At 42.4% G+C, this 21,552-nt stretch overlaps 1 protein-coding gene across 1 annotated transcript in view; it reads right to left on the bottom strand.

The window, feature by feature from the left end:
* LOC144094744 (RYamide neuropeptides-like) overlaps window positions 1-8,826 on the bottom strand; it is a 74,422-nt gene extending 65,596 nt beyond the window's left edge. Inside the window, exon 1 of the mRNA XM_077628654.1 lies at window positions 8,661-8,826. The gene's annotated coding sequence lies outside the window, so the exon portion shown is untranslated. The remainder of the gene's footprint in view (window positions 1-8,660) is intronic.
* Window positions 8,827-21,552: the final 12,726 nt, after the last annotated feature.

Genomic DNA, 21,552 nt, shown 5'->3' with positions numbered 1-21,552 from the left:
TATAACGTACGATTATCCGAGAAGAGATAGGTATTTAAAAAAGTAATTCTTAAGTAGTGGTGTCAGGTGTCATCTCTTGAGCTCAATACTTAATTCCTAGAGTACTGCGCCCCTATGCTGCAAGACGGGCAGTGCTCATTTGCGCCTCAATGATGACATCAAAACAACGCGGGAAAAAACGCGTCAGCGGCAATTGAGGGCCTATTAAGTGTTCAGATTTGAGTTAGAGCTTGTGGTATCCGCTTCCCTGCGGTTTTCGTCACATCTGTTTGCATGTTTGTTTTCAGAAATGTAAAAAGACTAACGAATTGTTTGTAGTACCATGCATTCTTCTCTGTTTTTACTTTGAAAGGGCAGGGATGGGGTAGGGATGCTACCAGTTTCAAGCAGGGACATTGCGATAGCTGGACCTTTTATAAGCCGGATGGAGGTAGAAAGGAAGAGATTGCAAATATCGTGGGAATGTCTTAAGATGTCTTAAGAGTTTTCATTATGACGTGAATGGAGGCGTGGTAGGCAGCAAAGCACGAAATTAGTGTTACACCAGTGTCGGCGCTACAGTGTAAATAAAAGCGCAACTAACATAAGGAGGGGCCTGCAGATGACCAAGTCGTGTTAAGCCCTGCCTTCCCTTCAATTTCCCCATTTTAGAAATCACGAGAGCAGTCTTATGCAGTAGAGTGACCCACGCGGCTCTCTGAAAGCTCTCAAGAATGTCTGAAAGGTAACAACCTGCACGTAGTAATACTTTTCCTCGATTCTTAAACAAAGTTTGTTAGATTAATGCGGGTGAATATTAATCGTCTCCGCCAGCGTGTCGAATGTGTTTTGTCTCATTGCGATTCAGATACCGGTGGCTAATTCTTGAGCATTTGCATATTAGGAGGAATTAGCGGAGGTTCTCCACAATGAAATTGTGTAACACGAACTCTACGGCTGTCGCTAAGAATCGCGCACTGTACACACAGTGGGAATGTATACATAGTGTAGGCCGCTCCAGTTAATCCAGTTGTCGTAATCTGGCGGAAAACGAGGGCCTGCTTAGCTTTGTGGATTACAAAGATTACTGGGATGATGCTGAATAATATGAATTATTTAAAATGTTTTTAGGTCCTAGCTTCGACGGGATGAACGCGACGAGCAGGAAATTGTGTTGACCGTAGAATCAGCTCTAACATCTCGCCTTTCCTCCCTATTTAGCTCAAGTTGCAAAAAAAAAGTCTTGTCAAACATGCATTACTTCAGACTCTTCGCTTCTCTCCGGCTTGTTCAAGTGAGCCTCATTACCGACGTTCGCCTCACAAATTAAGATACCACGAGCGCAGCGTTAGAAATTCTTGCAGTAAAAATACTCATGCGCAGCTACATATGTATCCTTACTTTATTCAAACAACACTAATAAACAACATTAAACAGATTAATTAATTGTCACTTGTGAAAACTGTTTGACCAGGGCTATTTTTCTCACAGTAAATAAATGTTAGAGTTGTTATTCCGATGGCTTCATTTGTTAACAGACAGGAAATGAAATTACTTTTGTGGGCGTCAGAATTAGGTATCAAAATTTATCTCTTAGAAAAACTACTTTGATAGTATTGCCGTAAACATTTTAAAACAAAGCACTGCCACTCACTGTGTTTCGACTATGTGTTAAATACAGGGCACCTAGTCCTGCATCATCAAATTGGTTCAGATGCAATAAAAAGGGCGATAGAAACCTTGTGTCGTATATACAGCGTAGCGTTCGCTTTGTCTAACACCTCAAAGACTTACGTTTTGATGAGATATGCGCAATAGCTTTCAGGGGGATTGGGGGCGGGGCAGTTTCTTGGAGTGAGCTGAACTTCGGTTTCCCTCGCAGGCTGATGTAATAAATTAATACGCCCGTACAAACATACACCGTGCGTCGAGCGACACCTCGCTCGAAATTCAGCCTCCTGAAATCCGGCTAAATGAAGCCCTGTTTGGATTCTCGCTCTGATAGGTTTGAGAATCACGTCGTCTTTTATGGCAAAGCAATTCTCAGTCAGGTACGGATTTGCAGCTCGACTCGTTCGGATCCCTGCTATCCTTTTTCGCGCCGGGGAAGATGGGGACATGCTGACGATTCCGTCTGATCTTCGCGTCATTACAGAGCTTTAGCTCGGCGCCCTGTGTGGGACTCGATGCCTCTTAGGTAGTGCTTGTCAGTCCTAAGAGGCGGGACGCTGAATGAGGGCTCAGGGGAAAAAAAAGAAATTGCCAACTTTGATGTTCAGGCGAGCAATGCTATTTCGGAACGAAGCGCTTCTAGACAAACCGTGCAACTGTACATCGTGAAAGAGATTGGATTTTGATGCGGGCAGGCGTGTCATCTCTGAGCAGCGCTATTGCTTGGTTGCAAATGAATTGGTCCGAGTTACGCATCGCCTATGCGACCGCAGTGTTCACGGTACTGCGGGACTTCGAGAGAGCGGTGGTAAGACACCTCGAGTTCAAACGACGCCGCAGGTCGTACTTTGTATCTCAGTTGACGTTATAAACCTTCCTCGACTAGAGTTGCTAATAAGCATGTAGTTAATTTCGTAAACATCTGCGCGTGTGGAGAGGGAAGTTTTCCTTGCTGAAACTTTTTTCTCTTACACTTCAGCAACCATTTAGGACAATATTTTTAAGAAATTTGCATGCTCGAGGTTAAGTTTACATTCAAGAGTCAACATCCAAACGTCAGTTGCTCCAATACAGTACCTTCTTGCTTGAGGGCAAGGCGGAATAGGTGTTTAACACGGCCATGAAGGTTTTCTGTAGTGTTGCGTGCATTTAAAGAGTGCTCTTCTGCTTATTCTCTTGAAAGTGCACAAAGTGTTCCTTTATTCTTGTTTGTCTCGTGATCCGGCTCTAATTACCACTGTTCTGTGCTCTGTCACGCACATCTTTCGATCCTTTACGGTGACAGGCGCGTTACGATTACGAGTAGACCGTGCCATTTCGATACCTGTTTATGTCTCCAGAAGAAAAAAAGAAACGAAAGATTCGCTGACTGAAGGGCTAATTTCCGATCAGACCATCGCGACGTATCGGCAAGACCACAAGCGCTATAGGTAGGTTCAACAGCGTTTCTTTCTACTGGAAGTTTCAATATGACCCTGAAAGTGTGTGCAGGGTACATTGCTCTATCGTGGTGCTATTTTCAAAACTAATAACCTTATCTGTTTCAAAGAAGAAGTATAGGTGGAAGACCACCCGTGGGTTATTATCTCCCATCTCAGATTGTTCTGCACAGCGAACGGAAATCAGGTAAAACTGGTTCTACCGCCTTCCAGCCGCACGCTACAAAAATACCCAGCTTTCGTGCACATCAGCTAGCGTCATATGCTGTCCGCCAGTAGCGAACACCACGTAACTCAATGCGGATATCTTAAAGCTCCATAGGAATATCTTAAGCTTGTAATTTTGAGAAAAATAAAGAGTCTCGAGAAATTCCGCACCAATATGGTGATTATCCATGGCCGACTCTTACTCTTCGCTTCTAAACATGACCTATAAAATACTTCCTGCGCCGATACCCGCTATTTCCGAGGAGCATAGAAATTGAATGGGATGTACCAAAAACATTCGTAATTCCCGAGGTGGATGGATCAAGGATAGGAGCGTCCCCTTTGAAAAGGGGAGGTGGCAGTGGCATTTTAATGTTGCTATAAATCGGTCTTTGAATTAGCCATTTTATAAATACATTTTCAGCCCTACACTTCTGACCTTATGTCACCTCTAAGCTTTAGAGCCACCAATCTTCCAATCGCTTTCTGCTAACTACCACAGGAGATTCGTTCCTATGACCATTGTTGTCTCTAAACCTGAGCATCTAAGGGAGAGTGACTGTGACTGCATCGACGTCCGGATAGATAGCGACACAATCGAGTATAAGATAGAAAGAGAGAGAGAAACGTTTAATGCTTAGAATGTTTGGGTGCGCCCTCATTCCAGGAGCCCATTGGCTTTTGCCGCCGCTCTTGCCCGGTTCACCAGCGAAAGCTGGTCCTCCGAATGTGAGCTGGACAGCGCCGCCTTCCAGTCCCCAGTTGTTGGGTTATTGAATCTTGGTAAAGCTGGGTTTTTCTGCAATACCTATACCACATGGTATAAGTCAGCCACTTCACCACAGAATGCGCTGTGCGGGTCATACGAATTCGGAAACATATAGTTGAATTTTACAAAATTTATATCAGTATTCGATTGCATTTTCCTTAATATGACCCCTTGCTCCCTGTTCAGATTTTTGTGTGATTCAGCGTATACTTTCCTCGTTAATCAAAAGTGTTGGAGTAAATCCCTGTAGCTTAATAGTGGTTCAGAATAATTATGTTCCTGCGAATTCCAGATTGGTAAACACGCAAACAGAATACTGAGAACTCAAGAAGATAGAGACTTTAAATCTACAGTCATATGAACTCCAGGGCCGAAGTTTTCATTCCTGGTTCAGTCAACGGAGTGTGGCCTTAATTCCTTTTTAACCTCATGCCCGGCGGCGGGCTTCTCCGGTGGCAACTGGGCAAAAACTTCAGTAAATTTTTTTTTGCATATGCGTACAAGTATTTTGTCCTTAATGTGATATACTGAATACCTTAAACTACATTTATTCGAAAGGTAACCAACAGTTGAAAAAACATATTGTTCACATCTGGAGTTCTTGTTGTAGCGTATTAACAGCAATTCGGTACGGATAGCTAGCAGCAAGCGGAACCGTTTAGTTGTATCTACAAGTAACCAAATTGGGTTTCTCGTGCTTAAAGCAATGAAGCTTATTTACAAGCTGTTTGGGCTTAGTTCTTTGACTACGACATGATTCACTCTGGGGACCTGTCGCCAGTATACCATTTACTAATTTCACCTCCATAAGATTCAGCGATCTAAGGAAAACGCCATAGCATTGGGACATGCAGAAGGATCACCTGGGGTTTGTTGACTGACGAATATCTGAGCATTTCCCCTGAATCGAATTCATAAAGTCTACGCGTTAAACCCTAACAGCTTGAAGCACCATATGCCGCCTGCTGTCAACGGCAGCAAACTAAAAAAATGATATTTTTCTGACCTCTCACTTGTCGAAAAATTTCATACACGCTAGGGAGTTCTAGTTTTCGATATCTATTTGCCTGTTCTAATGCTACGTATCTCGACATGCTACTTTGGGGGTCAGCTTTTCGCCAGACCCTTAAAGGGACACGGGGGACAAACTGAACTATGTCTGTATCGGCAGATCACCGCTTTTTAATGGCCAAGATACTACTCTAACTAAAAAAAAACAGAGCTTTTATAAACTGTACAAGGCAAGCAAAAACTTTAAGTACACGTATCGCCACCAATGGGCCTTTTCGTAATGATACCTCGGTGGGTTGAGATAGGGTTTGGGTTCGGATCTCTGAATCTAAGCTGTGCCTTCATTCACTTTAGTACGTTAATCACAGGGTCTCGTTCCGTGGTGACGTCACGAGTTTTAATCAGGTGGTAGGAAAAAATATTGAAATTCAATTTTCTCTGCAATAAATGCGTTCTCTGTCGCCGCAAAAGCATCACCTTTACAAGAAAAAGCCGCAGAACCGATTTTCAATAAGAGCAAAAATTGTCTAGATAGTTACTTGGTGTCATTTTAGTTGAGGCCGGCTGTTTACACCCTCCTGAGGAGAAATAGAAGGACATTGATATCGTTGAGCGTGCTTTGACTGACAGGCATTGCCAGGTATTACTGCCGGCGCTGGCGAATTCAGCCGACTGTATAATCCACAAAGCATATGAGTGTTATTTGCCCTTATAACAAATATAGCTTCCTTAACAGCAATAAATGAACCCTGCTAACCTAATTCTCGTGGACCCCAGCAGCTGCCGACACAGCTAGGACTACGAAAAACCAGATGGCGTTCTGAAAGCCGAAAAAAGTTTCCCTTTGTGCTAATAGATTAGCAACTTATATTCGGGAAGATTAAGGTATACATATTGTTAGCTACCTTGATGAGTAAATAATAAATATTTATATCCTTGACTGGAAATTATTACACGGTCGGCGATATGGTGTCGCCATAAACTGCCGCTCCCATGAAACATCTGAGCCTCCTGTTCGCTATTGGCTGTTTCCAACAACGATCGTTTTTGTCGTGGAAATTCTAGTGAAGTCCACTGAATACAGACGTATGTAGTAGTGATCTGCAACTACAGCCAAATCTTGCGCCCGCACATTACGGCCAGCTGTAACAAGACATTTTCTAACCATATCAATCCACCCCCTTCACTAACGCCGGCGACTATCATCCTGATTCTTTAGAACTTGTCTGTGACCATAGTCATGGGTCACTTATTTCGCGCCTGACCAGTGGGGCACATTTGTATTATTTTCATGATGTCAGCAAGAACATTATTTATTGCTCCAAATATTATTGAACATAGAACATTTATTATTAATCAAAATTTGTTTCAGGTTTGTTTGCCTTATTTCCCGCTTTAGTGTTATGCCGAGAGGTTCTACCTTACCGGGAGCAACATTCAGAAAACACTGAAGCTGAGTCTTACCCAGCGTTAATTAACATGTATGACCCGCGTGCCCTAAGGTTTTGTAGAGCACTCGCGCACACACTCGGTTACAAAATATTCGCCCGTTGCCTACGCTAAGCCGTAAGTGAAGGCTCTTAAGGGAACTAAACGAAGGTTCATAATCGGTCGCGGAGTATATCCGACAACATATTCCAAAGCTTTTAAGCACATTTTTTTTTTTCAAAATCTCGATCAGACCCACTGCAGTGCATTCTGTAGTGAAAGGATTTCCTTGCCTGCGATCTTAGTTATCCGCGGATTAGAGGGGGTTAACTGCGCCAGCTATGAGTACTCGTCTTTAAACAACTTTGCAGGTGGACGTAGCTAAAAGGAGCAATAATCTTGGGGCACAACTACGTAGAATGAGACTTTTGTGGCGTCCAGCACGAACCCTGCGCGAAGAGCTTTACTAGGCGCGTTTAGGTTGCGCATATGTTTCTGTTTAAGAAAGAGGAAATTATTCACGACATTGAAACACTTTTTGTCGGCTCAACTGCGGCGCAGCTTAATCTACTCCTTGAATTGCATACCAAACTTTTTTCCAACAAGAATAGAAATTTTATCATAGGACAGTTCAGTTTCATTTACTTCGAGGCGGAATTCCTGCTTTTGGTCTGAGACTCCAATTTATATAAGTGCCTCCACAGAACCGCTTCAATTAAGCATAGGCATTGTACTAAGTAGGAGCATGCGTATAATTAGCTCGCTCCACTTTTCAGTCTGTAATATTGCCGGGTACGCCCGGAGCTAGTTCTTTGTTGAAAAAAAAGACCTTTAATTCGCGAAATCTCTCTAATCGCTTGAACGATCCATACGCGGCCTTTCAAAGAAAACCGGTATTGTTTTGACCGATAGTTAATCGATAATGGTTTCTCGCAAGTTGTACATTATATTTTGGGTTAGTTAGATTGCTAACAGCTGTTAAGTTTTCCCGTGGCTGCGTATGAAGTGCTCACCTACTCTGATTTTTTTGCCATTTTTGTTGCTTCCGTTCTAAGTTTTTAATGTAACCAATATCTCACCTTAGTTTAGATTCATTATCTAGTTCCATACGCGATCAGTAAAAATGCATGAATCGCATTCAAAGTGGAAAATGGTGTACTGTCTTACGTTTTGGCATAACTTGCTCAACAATCTCACCTGCGTAATTGTTTTGCGGTGATCTTGAGTAAACATTATCAAGATCTTAACTTGAACTGAAACAGAGAGAACGTGCTGTTTTGTGATAAACTTTAGTGAATTTACTTTGATATTCATAGCTGCTGTTATTGAAACCTAATTCATTTTTCTTTCTCAGGCGTAGTTAAAAAAAGAGTAACCTAATAAATATTGTCAGTACACTGCCTTCCGTGTGGTGGTTCTGCTAATCAGCAGATATATCATCTCAAAGTAGATTGTTGAAAGCGCACAGTTTTTTTTCGCGGTTTTTTGCTGACTCCCATTTCATGCACTGCTCTACCACACATTTCTGAATTTGTAAAGACGTTCGCCTCGAAGCATCTTCTTCTAGCTGAGAGCACGAACTACAAAACCCTTCTTTGAACTGCTTCAAGGCCGTTGATATGATGTAACTTACTGAGACAATAAGCGAGAACGGGAACTTGTGGTTTATCGAGACCAAACCCACTCCCCCCAACTTTTGTTGCAGGCGACCTGGTTCAGAAAGCACGAAACGATGTCAAAATAGTCTGGAATCATGGTGACGAGGACGAGAGAACTGTTTACGCAAGACCAGTTCCGCCTCCAGCCAGGGTCCTTTCGTTGGGAAAATGCGTCGCGATAATGCACTACGGGAACGTACGGAATAGGCGGCACGTTTTTAGCGTATTCTCTAAGAGGCTTTGAGTATCGTCTTTCTATCTACTCAACAAGAGATCCTTCGCTCATCACCTGGAAAATTCGATGGGGAGCTTCATTACCCGAGGCGAATTGTTAAGCTTAATGGCTCTCTCTATTCCCTTCTAATTACAGAAAGCTATGAAGAGTGGTCGAAAGTTATTACGCTCTTCTTGTGAATAGCATCGTATATTCGCTATCAACGGCGGGAAATTAAACCCCTAGAATAAGTACGCACGCATAGGAACAAAACTTTCACTCACAGCTTCCCGAGGCGGCGTGGAGGTTTCGAACGGGGTGGCCCGAAAGGGAATAAAACACTCCGGAGCTCTGTCGTTCGCCGAGAGATGGCGCCGCGTTTCCTCTTCTCCGATGCAGTGCTTGCGTCTCTTGCCCCCGTTTGGCACTGGTCGCGCCGGGTGCCGTCCAAGTTTTGCAGGGGTCTTCCGATCTCGTTTTATACCAACACAGGCTACGTCCGGCCGTCTCGCCGAGCACAACGTCACCGCGACACGTGACCTCTCTCGGTCCCAGCTATTGGTGTGCGACCGCGGGGGCGTCGTCCAATCGCGAAGCGGCTTGCACTTGTCTTGGCGAGTTTTGCCTCCTCCTATTGGAAGTTTTTTTTTCTTCCGCCGCGCCGGAGTTCGCGCTCGCGAAATACTCACGCGTGAGCTACTGCATCGCCCGTTTTGTTTATGCAACCCGAGATTTTCTTGGCCCTTTTTACCACGACTTGGACGTGAGATACGCAGAAGTAAAGGATGATGAAGGCCTTTCTTCGCGAAGGACTCACAAGTGCGCCTTGGTTGGTTTAACTGGTAGAAAAAAGAGGAAGAACACGTTCCGTCGCGACTGGAGAGTTTCTCATCACGTCAAAGACTTGCGAAAAGCAAAGGGGAGAATTATTCTTGAAGTCGTGTTATGAACAACTCTACCAAACTTCAGAGTTCGTAGAAGTACGCACAACAGAGAAGATCATTTACTGCTCTTGAATGCCATGAACTCTTTCGCATTTCCCCTGGATTTGTTGTGGGCGTTTCTCGGTGTGCGTATGAAAATAACACGATTACATGGGTAAAGCGCTTGCGGTTCGTGGCGCGCAAATGTGATTCTGCCCGGCAGTACATTTATACTTAGAACTAGAAGAAAGAAATTATACTGACTTTAGCAGGCAGCGCAGACGGGCCGTCATTTAAAGAGCAAACTGTTAGTATATGAATCGTAATGCTTAAGGTAAATATTTAAACAAACTGCTAAAGGACTACCTAAGCTACTACTAATTTTGCGAGCAAGAGAGTACTTGTCATTTCAACGCATAACCGACAGGTGTCCTAGTTACTGACATATGCATATCCCAAAGTGTTTTAATAGTGTTTTATTTGCTCTATGAAAAGCTTTATTGTAATAATTTCACTTGATTAAGCAGGGCTTTGTGAATGTCTCAAACATTTTCGCATGAAAACAAGTCATACTGGCGCCCGTGTTGGTTACATTAGCAGTCTTGGTTCTTGCATTTAATCCAGAGTTTTTTGTGAGTTCCTTATGGAGCTAAAAACTGTGTGGTGCACTTCACTCGTGAAAGGCATTTATGGTTTATTTCTCTGACGCCAGCGCTGCGTAGAAAGAAGACGCATAAAAACTATAAAAAACTTTATCGTTACAGTATTTGCTGGAAATGATGACGCGATTGATTTGATTGAATTCACGGAGGTCATGGGTAAGTTGCATCAAGTGCAAGAACCATTTTTCACCCGTGATGTTCTCCTAGGAACTCCGTCTCATGCAGTTTCACCGACAAACTTTTAGACAATCTTTTTATGCTGGCCAGAAGGAAAACAACTGAGCACGTTAAAACTAATGAGCAGTTTCGAGGCCACATTTAAGAATCCAAGAGAAACAGCTCTAATCAAAATGAATTTCAAGATATGCCAATATTACTAAAATGAAGTCTATTAGAATTGGAAGAAACAGATATGGTACCATGCGTTCAGCTCCACGTGACCTCGCATTGGTTGGCATATCATGCCTCGCAATCATAGCGTTTTTCTGGACGTGCTCACACTATCAGCGAAAAAGAGCTTGACAAACACAATAACCATACGCAGCGTATTTATGCCTTTTTTTTAATGGCACGTTCACAAACCAGGCGAGTTATCAGGGCACATACCTTATAATTTTTTTCAGCGCAGTTACGAATACAGCAATGTACTGCGTCTGCAGCTAGTTGCGTCTTTGAGTTTTGATCCTACTCTTAGCACCTTGAACGATCTTTTTTTGCTGCCATTTGATCTTTGACACTGAACGTGAAGTGGACGCAAATAACGCGCGAAATACGTACACTGGTCTGAACGAGCTGAGCAGAATGGTGCACAAAAAGACACTTGGAGTGAATGCTTTAACTGGAGGGATACGCTGAGGGAGCGACGAAAGAGGGGGGGGGGGCGGTTGAAGCAAAAAGTCTGGCAGTTTGTTGCGGTTGGTCATGTCACCAGTTATAGCGCAGTCCAAAAGAAAAAGAGAAGTGCGAGGGGTTGCAAAAGTGCCCGAAGAAAATAGACACCTGTCTGTCTTCTTTTGTAAAAGGTGCTTTTCTGTAAGGTAGATGTGTACCGCAACAAAGCCAATTGCCTCCTCCCCGCGCGCGGGGGCGCACGCACATACACATGCACGCAGGGTCACAAACAAAACACCAGATTAAACGGTTTACGTCTAGGACGTAGTCAAAGAAGACGACGACTAAAGCGGGCCAGTGGAGTGATTAGCTTCTTTATTTTTTTCGTCAAGTAACAGTGCATCAGTTGAGCGTCGAGGCTGTTCGGCTAGTTTAACGAAGGAGCAGAGGTTAAGCTAGCTCGTTGAGCCCTTGGGGCGCATGACTGTGTTTCTTCCTAATTAGTCGTTCAAGTGGCTTCCTTGGTGAAGAGTTTATAAAGTCAGCGTTGACACAGCGCGCAAAGCAAACTGCATTGTTTTAGTTTGAACGAAGGGAAAGGAAAGCCCCCTCAAGTGATTTATCTCGAGATTTCTAACGGCGAGAACACATATCGCACTCTACTGAGCGTTTTTACATTCATGTACAAGGCCTAGAAATGAGAGCCGCTATAAAATAAATACCCCAAATAAATGAAATCAGAAGCACAAAAAGTGAATGAAGGTGCCAGAGGGGATGACGGCCTTTGTCTTGGTGTTGAGTTTTTGTGTTGGCTGTACAATGCAAGAAGGCACCGCCCAAAAGAGATGTGCTTTTTAAACGACACCCTGGGGAATTCAGCTCAAAGGAAAAGGTGGGGCGCAAGTGTGTGGTTTGGGGGAGGGGAGGGGGGTTGCAGTGTGAAACGTTTGCTGAACATTCTTCACATTGAAGGACGGCGAAAGGTTTAGCAGTTTTATAACGTAGCTGTTAGTTGATTATTCGCTCTCTATCCGTCGGCGCTGGCGTAGTGGCATGGCTGGTGAAGCTGTTCGCGTGACCTGGAAGTGACCCTGCGTGGCGACGTCACTGCGAGCATGCAGCTGCTCGAGCGTGACCAGCATCGATCACGTGACGCTGCATCGTGACGTCTCTGCGAGCATGCAGACGTGGGAGTGGGCTTTCCGCTTGGAGATCATGCGACTAGCCGACGCTCCTCATTAGCTGAAGGGCTCTTCTAAATCAGAAAGCCTACTTTGAAAAATTGCAGAACTTCTTAAATAAAATTCTCAGTATTATGAAATACACCATGAACGCAGTATAAAGGCTTCGGACTCGATTATGGCCACAGCGACAGCATATCTTTTAAGGTGAAACGCAAGGGCACTGGTTTATTGACATATTGATGCAAGTTATTCAGGTTAGTTTTTATTTGATACGTCCGCCCTAAAATAAGGCTTTTCACCTGATAGACAAGGTATTGGCTTAGCGCGAAAAAAAAAAACTCCTTTGGATTCATAAATTCTGAAACGCAATGCGCAAAGTCCTAGAATTAGTTGTTTCAGGTCTTCATATTTTCTATAATTTCGCATGTGAAATGCAATGGCTACAAAATAATAATAATAATAATAATAATAATAATAATAATAATAATAATAATAATAATAATAATAATAATAATAATAATAATAATAATAATAATAATAATAATAATAATAATAATAATAATAATAATAATAATAATAATAATAATAATTTTCTTGTACGAGAGATATGTACGAGACATATGTGAGGAGGCGCATTTACAAAATGTGCTACCAATGATGTGCGACGTGACATTCAACGAAACAAAATAATTGCTGTCGAGACCAGGTCGCCGATCATTGAAATGTTAAGCAAATGTTTGACTCCCATTTCTCGTCATGTTCATTACGCTGCCTCTTTGTTCACTTTCTGTTTTATCTCTTTCTCTGGTCGCCGTGAGCACAGCAGCTGGCTCTTTTGCTGCGATATTCGTACAATATTTACGGCCTTTGCGCATGTCACCGTGTGCATTTGTGGATGGGTGATCCACACTTATTGTTGGTCCCGGTAGCCGTGGCTGGTGAGCCGGCGGAGCGGGCTGTCGACGTTGCTGGCAAGGCTGGCTGCCGAAAGCGTTCGGATGTGCGCGAGGCAGGTCGCGTTCCCAGCTTCATCTTCTTCATCAGTGCGGCCGGTGATGCCAGCGCCGCCACGTCATTTACGGTTTGCATTATTTTTATTTGTGAACTTCAAAACAGCTTTACTGTTCCTGTGATCCTTGTTCAAGGCTACAATGCACTTAATACAACTTGATTTTTTTAGCTCCATGGAACTCTAAAAAAGATAGCAGTACGGGATAAAGTTGCGGAATCAACAATGTTTCATTAAAGGGTAACGATGAGCTTAAAGGGATCAAAAAAGTTAAACTTGAAGGTGACGCATGCGAAGTTTTTTTTTGTGCTTGTGTCAGTATTTGAAATGAAGTATGCACCGAATGAAGCCGCGACAGTGTTCAGGCTTCTCAGCAGGGCATGACACTGATTAAGGGGGAGGGATCATGATGACGTCATCTACGGCGGCGGTTCATTTCTAACGCATCAACGTTTTCTGGAAGGTAGAAAACCAACGGTTCTGAAGGCAAAGCTTCCGCACCGCTACTTGTCAGCCTCAGACGTCGCACAGTAGGTTTGGGTGAAGGCAGCGGACATCTGAAACTTCAGCAACAATGGCGTCATCATTATCTTCTCCGCTATTCTTCGAGTCGATGAAGAGAAGTCTGAAAAACCTGAAGATCGTCGCGGCTTTAACTGACGATTGCTTCACCATTTTAAAAGCCAGCGCAAAAACATTCGGCATGCTCTATCTACCAGCTTCATACATTCGAATCTTTGAACATAGTTTAATCTTCAAAGAAGCGTTTCCCCTTCTTTTCATTGTGGCCGATGGAGACTTGGAAAACTATGCTTTTGTTAACTAGTTAATTAGCGTTTCACTTGTGCACTTTAAGGCCATAATGAAATAGAAGAAATAGAGACAAGCTTCCACGTAATCAGTCTAAACCGAAAAAAAAATCACAAATTGTGTGCAGCATGGCGAGGTCTGCAGTTTCCCGCTGGTTGAAACCAAAACAGCAGAGGCGAAGAGCGTCGGCTACCGCCAGCTCTCGGCCCTTGCTCTGCGTCACACTCAAGTCGTCATGCGGAGGGGGGGACCCGCCGAGCAGTGTTATCCAGTGCCTCCTAGAAAGAAAAGATTTCGGCACTCCTTCTGTGACGCCATGCATGTTGCCTGGATGTTACGGCATGAATTTAGAACAGTGTGCTCGAGAACCGACGGCCGCCAAAATATTGGTGGCCGTCGCTTCTTGAGCTCTGCGTTTTACATTCATGCTGTGGTGTAGTGAACCGGACAAAGTTCGTGACCCGGTTTTTGTTTTTCACTCGGCGCTTTTGTGTTAATCAGAATAACTTGGATGTGCGAACGGTCATGAAACCTAAAAATTTGTTTTAATATTACTGTGGACGTCATTTTTACGAATATTCTTGGCCAACATTTTTGAACAAAAATTATGAATATTTGAAAATTGTAAGGTAATGTTACAAAGTATTGAAGATAATGACCCATTATTCTGATGTGTAGCAAAATCTTTCTTTAAAAGTTTTTCCGTCACTCGCGTGAAGCAGTTAAGACTGCCTTAGAAAACCAATAGAGAACGCTTTTGGCGATCGCAAAAACGTTAATAGCAAAAAATGCAAGCCTGTGGATGGGAGATCTGGGGATATATTTTCCTTTATAGTGAAATCTTGCAACGTATATAAAAAAACACGCTTCTAAACTCTTTCCTGTTCAAAAATGTTTTTGTCCAGAATAGCTGCGTATGATTATAAGCCTTCTATGCAGCTAATGCAAATGTGCACCTTATGCCCGTCCTCACCAAATAACTCTTGCGTACTATACAGCTGATCCTTGTCAAAGAGCCACACTAAAAAATATTCTTATTCGCACCCATGTAGACTAAGAAAATGAATGAGCTACATTTTCTTCTGATAGCTGAAACAAAATAATGCACTTCTTTTCCTTTCAACATGACGGAAAACATACATACAATTAATTTTATGCTATGTTAACCTAATCAACAAAAATGAAGCGGATGCAACCTCATCCGTGTAGAGCACTGCTTGTGGTCATTGAAGGAGAGGTTCAAAGTGCATGTCACCCGTTAATGCTTACTGACATCATCAGGTTGTCTAGCATGGGCTCCAACACCCTTCCCAGCATTACAGGTTCAACTGTTTGCGCGTCGTGGTCATTCTTCTTTTGAAGTCATCCACACTAGCTGGTTTTTGTGTCATCCACCTACTTCTTTGGGTGTCTCCAGAGGAAACCAAATTGAAGGTCTTGGAAGCGGTTCTCATTGAGGCCACGAGACGAAACTATCGCGTCCTACCCAGTGTTAGTCAAATGTTTCGTTGAAGCCTCTCATACCATGTGAGCTTAGATGCGCCGAAGCTCCAGGGAGCGCAGCAGCGGGAAGGTGTTCAGCGAACTCGTTCAGAGCGCTTCTCAAGCATGCTTTCAATGCAAAAATGGGTACTCAGGGATTCCTTGAAGAAATACGGTCCCATAGTCCCTTCACTCAAGATTCCGCACCACACAGTCACTGACCACTTCAGCTCGGTCTTGGGCCTGCCTTACGTAGGCGGTTATTTACAGACACAAAGGACAAAAAGCCCGTAAACAAAAGCACCAAATCTGTCATAATACGAGATAACGGTTATCGCTACTAAACGGGAAGACAACACTTATTCAACAGCAAGCATTGAGCATCCAATTACAAGTTGCACAATGCACAAAACAGTAAAGTGAAAGTATGATCTAAAGCGATTTCTCGAGATGCGTTCTATGGCAGATGAAAAATTAGGTGCAAACACGGACTTATTTGGGAGCGGATATCATTCTGCGAGTTCTGGCGAAAAGAGCGAAAGCCTTGGTATAGTACACACTAAACACGAATTACACGAGATGGAGGTTTTTCGGGCGTTTGAAACCGCTAACGCTCCGCTTGACCAAATGCGAACCCCGTCGAGACGGTGTGCGAGAACCGGAAAACCTCGAAACACCACCCGTCAACAGGCGACGGATCGAAGTCGAGGAATCAGAACGATCGCAGTTCGTTACGTACGTTGTTTGCAACCGGATTTCCTGAGAAGTGTATAAAAAACAGCGGAAGATATACCGTGTGTTTCAGCGAACACTTTAAAAAATTTCCAAAAACAGGTTTTTGTGATAAATGTATGGCTTTTGGGGCATAGTATTACCAGTGTTGGCGGACACCAGAAAACCGGTGAGTCATTTTAAGTAGTAATCTGCTTAACTAATTTTTAATTAATAATTTTTAACTATCATATTTAGGCACCTGGTTGCAATTATATATTTGCAGCCGGTCGTTTTAATAGCCATATCAGTTTTTATTATTTCGAAAATGCGATTACCCTTGGCCTTGTGGCTCGACAAAATTAAGATTTTTCGAATAGTTACGTGCCTTGGAGGGTTTGCTTTGCCTGCATGCTTTCGAAAGCGCATGTGTTTTCGCACGATGCAGCCAAATTTTGTTGAGCCACAGCGGCGAGGAGAATCGCGTTTTAGAAATTATAAAAACTGATATGGCTATTACTAATGACTGGCTACAAATCTCTAATTGCAACTAGGTGCTCCTCTAATTGCAACTAGCATGGTACTTCAGAAAGAGTACGCAGCTAAAATACAGCTTAAAGGTGGACTCATTAGTTGTTCTAGAAAAAGGATTACAGCTGGAAGTGTGGCACATGGCACTGCACATCTCTGGTGCTTTTAAAATACACCCATGGCAGAAATCATTACAAAGTGAATGTCGTTGCGGAAATAATGCAAAACTGTTGAAGTTTCAAGCATCTCTACCATCAGCCTAACAATGCCCTGCAAGGCAAGAGCCATTCCTACATGTAATCTACATATAATTCACCCTGCTCTATGTCAGGCTGTGGTCACTTTGTTCCTGCAATCTTCCATGTCCCATTCACCCACCTGACTTTCTGCCGCCCCATGCTATGCCTGCCTAATCTTGAAATACAGTTCTTTCCGTTAACAAGCATCGATTATCTTGCCGCTACATTATATGGTCTGCCCCCGCCTATTAATTCTTGATTTTGACTAGAATGTCATCAACTCACGTTTGTTCCCTGGCCCAGTTTGCCCTCTTGCCGTCTCTTAACATTGAACCTATCATTTTTATTTCCATAGCTCGCTGTGCTGTCCTCAATTTCGAACCTTTTCGTTAGCCTCCACGTTCCTGCCCACCAAGTTAGTACCGGAAAAGGACAGCTGTTGTATGCTTTCTTTTTCAGGGATACTGGTGAGTTGTTATTCGTCATCTGACAGGGTTTTCCAGTTGTTCGGCAAGCCCTTCTTACTCTCCTAGTTATATCCCTCGTATGGTGTGCATCTGCAATTACTACCTGCCCTAAGTAGATTTATTGCCTTACCACTTCCAGCACGCCCTTTACTACGGTGTCTCTCGTAGCCTGAGTCGCTTTGGGACGTTAAACCCCCATAAACGATAAACTTCCAACGCTTCACTGCATATCATAAACTACTGTTCCCTTCCAAAACTGTTGAATATTACTTTTGTTTTCCATATATTAATTTCTAGACCCGCTGTTCTACTTTGTCTGTCTAGGCCCTGTTTTTCTGGTTGATTAACGTCTAAGGCTGATTGTTTTAGTGATTTCCTTACTAAGTACATCATAGGTACAGTGCAGTAATCTGATTTGCCTAACTTTTCAAGTCGTTGTCTTCCCCGGTCATATTAAAGAATTAAGTTGGGCTAGTTGATTCTTTTGATCCACAGACTGCGACATATTACTAGCGTTAAAATACAAAGGACAAAGAGCAAAACCACACAGGACATACGCTAGACACACAAGACGCGTCTGTGCTGTGTGTTTCTGCTCTTTGTCCTTTGCATTTTAACGCTAGTAATATGTTGCAGTCTGTGGACCCCGGTCTTATGGATTAAGATATTATTAGTTTTCTTCAAAGATGGTGTACACTCGAGGCCATGAGTCATTATGTATGCAGGGCACATTCTCCCCACCATCCTTCTACAGATCTGCAGTTAGCCGGTCATCACCAGCTGCTTCCCCTCTTTGCATTGCTTGTCAGGGCTTATTTACTTTTGTTACTGGCGGAATGTCCCATTTCGTCTAAATGACTATCTCTTTCATTACTGTTCCCAATCATTCTGACTTCTATGTAAATATGTCTAGCATTTTTTCAGCCCCCATAACTATGTTATGCATATTGGTAATGACATTTCCCCCTTTTGTTAATTATTGCATACACCAATTTTCGCCAAAGCTTAGTTTCGTCTTGACTGCTTTTACGCCACTTGGGTTCTTTAGAGCTTGTTTAATGCTCTGCATATTAAAGTTCCTTATTCGAGTTAATTACACGAAGCTTATCGATTAAATTTGACAACTCTGCCAGTTCTATGATGCTGTGAGGTTAATTGCTTTCGCGCTTTGGAAAAATCTAATCGGATCTTTCGTCTTGTGAAACAGCTTTCCGGTATCCTGTCCAGCTACCATAGCCCCTACTTCTATCTAAAGTTCAGTTTTGATATCCATGGAATTATCATCTCTTGGCATAAAGCTGAGGTAATCACACTTATTTACAGCGGGAGATCTGTTCTGAAGCAAAATTTTAAGTTCCTGTACTTTCCTTCTTACGGCTAACTTGCTGTTGGGCTTCTTCGTGACTAGTTTCTTCCATTCATAAAGTATAGTCGAATTAGAGACCTTGCCTTTCTATGTTCACTACATTTCACCTTGCCAGGCATTTTCACATCCTACACGGTGCCAGGATGTGTGCACATTAGGAAAATTATATAAACTTTAGTCTTGCCTGGCGAGCTATTCCAAATCCAGTTCAGTTTCTACCATTTGTGAAATGAGACTCAAGCAGTGCTGTGTAAAGAATGTAGTTTATTGTACCATGCTTACATACCGCACATATCGCATATATGTCCTATTTTTGCTACAATTAACAGCAAAGAAATTACATATACATATATATAGACAATATAGCCATTTTTCCTCAGCCCTCTTTCATTAAAGTTACTGCTGTTTAAAACACATCAGTTCTAAACTAGAATATGCTTCTGCTATTTGGCTTCTTAGTTGTCATTTGTTACTTCCTCCCTTGGATTCCTTCAAATGCACTGCCCTCATTTCATCACATTTAATCACTTAGGCACCACCAGTATCCCATCCATGAAATCTCATCTTAACCTACCATATTTGGTGCTGCAAAGGAAAATGTAGTGTCTCTCTTCCACAAACTGGTTGCACAAACTTTCATTTCTATATACCTAAGGGTATTCATATATGTAATTAAATACACATTGAGGTATTTAAACTATTTTGCAGAAGTTCTACGAAGAATTTACAGGAAATAATAGCAAATTTACCAGACAAAAGAGGGCAAAAATTGAAGAAAAAAAAAGAGGATTTCAAGGGCTGCAGTGTCTGTCTGCTTTAGCAAGGAGAACCCTGAGAGACATTGTAGAGTAGAGCATACATTACAGGATTTGTAACATAAACACAGCAAAGCAATGTCACTGAACCTACCATCGTGGAACGAGAAAGAGCTTAAGAATTTAATGAAATGCCATAAAAAACTAAAACAGAAGAGACACTCGGCAGGGTCAGCGGAAGAAAACAATGCAGAACAGGCCATATCTGAAAGGTGTAAAGCCTAAAATAAAAGAAAAGGCTGCATGGGTTATAGTACAGCAAAACCACTGGTGCAGCGACTGTGGCAAGGTAAGGTGAGAGGTGGCCGCTGCCACCTCTATAAATTGGCTGAGCATTTTCTTCAGGCCCTAGCAATGAGGAATTTTTGTTATATGCAGCCAGTATTTTTCCACCTCACTTGTGAGTAAGTATATGAAACTGCTGCTACTGCATTTTGTTCATTTAATTTACTTCGCGTTTGAAAGAAGGAGTGCAACAGGGCATCGCACCTATCTAAAACCTGACTGCACCCCTCCCTCTTTTTTTTCATGGCACCCCACTATTATGTTTACGGTGCAATAACACACTGACAAACTAAACAACACAAAAAATATAACTAAAATGTGAAAAAATGTGAAAATTAACATAAGCATTCACAACACAAAATGATGCGCTTCATAAAACACTGGAAAAGTGAGCAGAACACCAGGAAAGGTCTCAGAGGTGCCAAATATAAAGTGACAAAAAGGCACAAAGCACAATATGCAGCTTCTGCATGAATAAGTTACAAAAAATGGCAGCAGAAAAGCTATAAATTCATAACTCATGACATAACGTCATAAAGTCACAAACAGTAAAGTCATAACTGGATGCTTGTGACAGAAAAGCTCTAAATAGTGAAAAATGAGAAAACAAAAAGCACAATGCGATACACATATGGTCACTCGTGGATCATGATGCAAAACAAATGGCAACTTTAATGTCATGACTGAGAGCTTATGATAGCTTGAATACATATGCATCAAGAAAGTGCAAAATAGCGCAATGGGCTTTAACAAGCCAAACGCACAGCCATGAGGGAAGCGAATGTTCATAACATTAAATTGAGGCACTCGGCTAGCTGAGCATGTTGCAATATATCGCACCACACCCCAGAAGAAGCTGTCCAAAAGAAGCAAGAGAAGGATAAGTTCTCATTTTGCTTCTGTTTTTGTCCTTTTGTTAGTGTTCTGCTCTGCTATTTTCCAAGACAGCTTACTGAGTGTGGGGATACGAAAAAATAAAATCATATAAATACATAAAAACAGTGTCATGAGTAAGTGGGTGACAGATAAAATCTTAGGCACAGTCATTCTGATTGATTAATGAAAGCATACCTAAGTGTGACATACTTTGCTTTGTGCAAGTAAAGTGGCTCAAAAATTCTTCCAGATGTTTGACATCTTAAATTATAGCATTACGGCCTCTGTTTTCGACAACGAAAGAACGAAAGTGGTCATTAAAGTATTTTGTGTTCAAGGGACAGGCAGAAGCAAACAGCTTGCTGTCACAAATTGCTATCAGTTGTATATGAGCAAATTGAGGATGCTCATCCTGAGGGATGAGCTGTGGGATTACGCAGCCAGCTTCAATTTTTCTTGACGACATTGTGAGTGAAGAAACACATTAAACACTTTTGAAGAAACCATGTTGCGCATAAAAAAACAACCACAGGTAAGGCCAAAGGAACAGAAAGAGCGCAAACTATCAACTGGGTTTGTTTGTGCGAAAGTGCCTTATATATGCAAAATCACATAAAAAGAACAAAGAGGTTGAGAGAGGGGGTATATCCAAGCAACTCCTGATCAATTGATCAGATTGATCAGGAGTTTCCTTTCCTGTGGTTGTCTTTTTATGCGCAACATGGTTTCTTCAAAAGCAATGTACCAACTTGCCCAACAAGAAGTTCTTCTAAACATTAAACACCCTCACCTGCTAGACCCACATCTTGAAGTCTGTCTTTTAAATGGTCATTGTCTATTTCTTTGCAACCAACAGTTTGCATTGTCTTTTGTGGCTGAGCAAGATTGTACATTGAGTGCATTTGGTGGCGTTCACTGAGTGTTCCACAAATGTTCCTGAAGTTACGTGCATTTCTGGCTGTAGACTTGAAAAAATGGCAGTGGC

This window comes from Amblyomma americanum, chromosome 6, assembly GCF_052857255.1.
Source record: "Amblyomma americanum isolate KBUSLIRL-KWMA chromosome 6, ASM5285725v1, whole genome shotgun sequence".
NCBI classification, from domain to species: Eukaryota; Metazoa; Arthropoda; class Arachnida; order Ixodida; family Ixodidae; genus Amblyomma; species Amblyomma americanum.
This window is presented reverse-complemented; position numbering and strand designations above follow the sequence as displayed.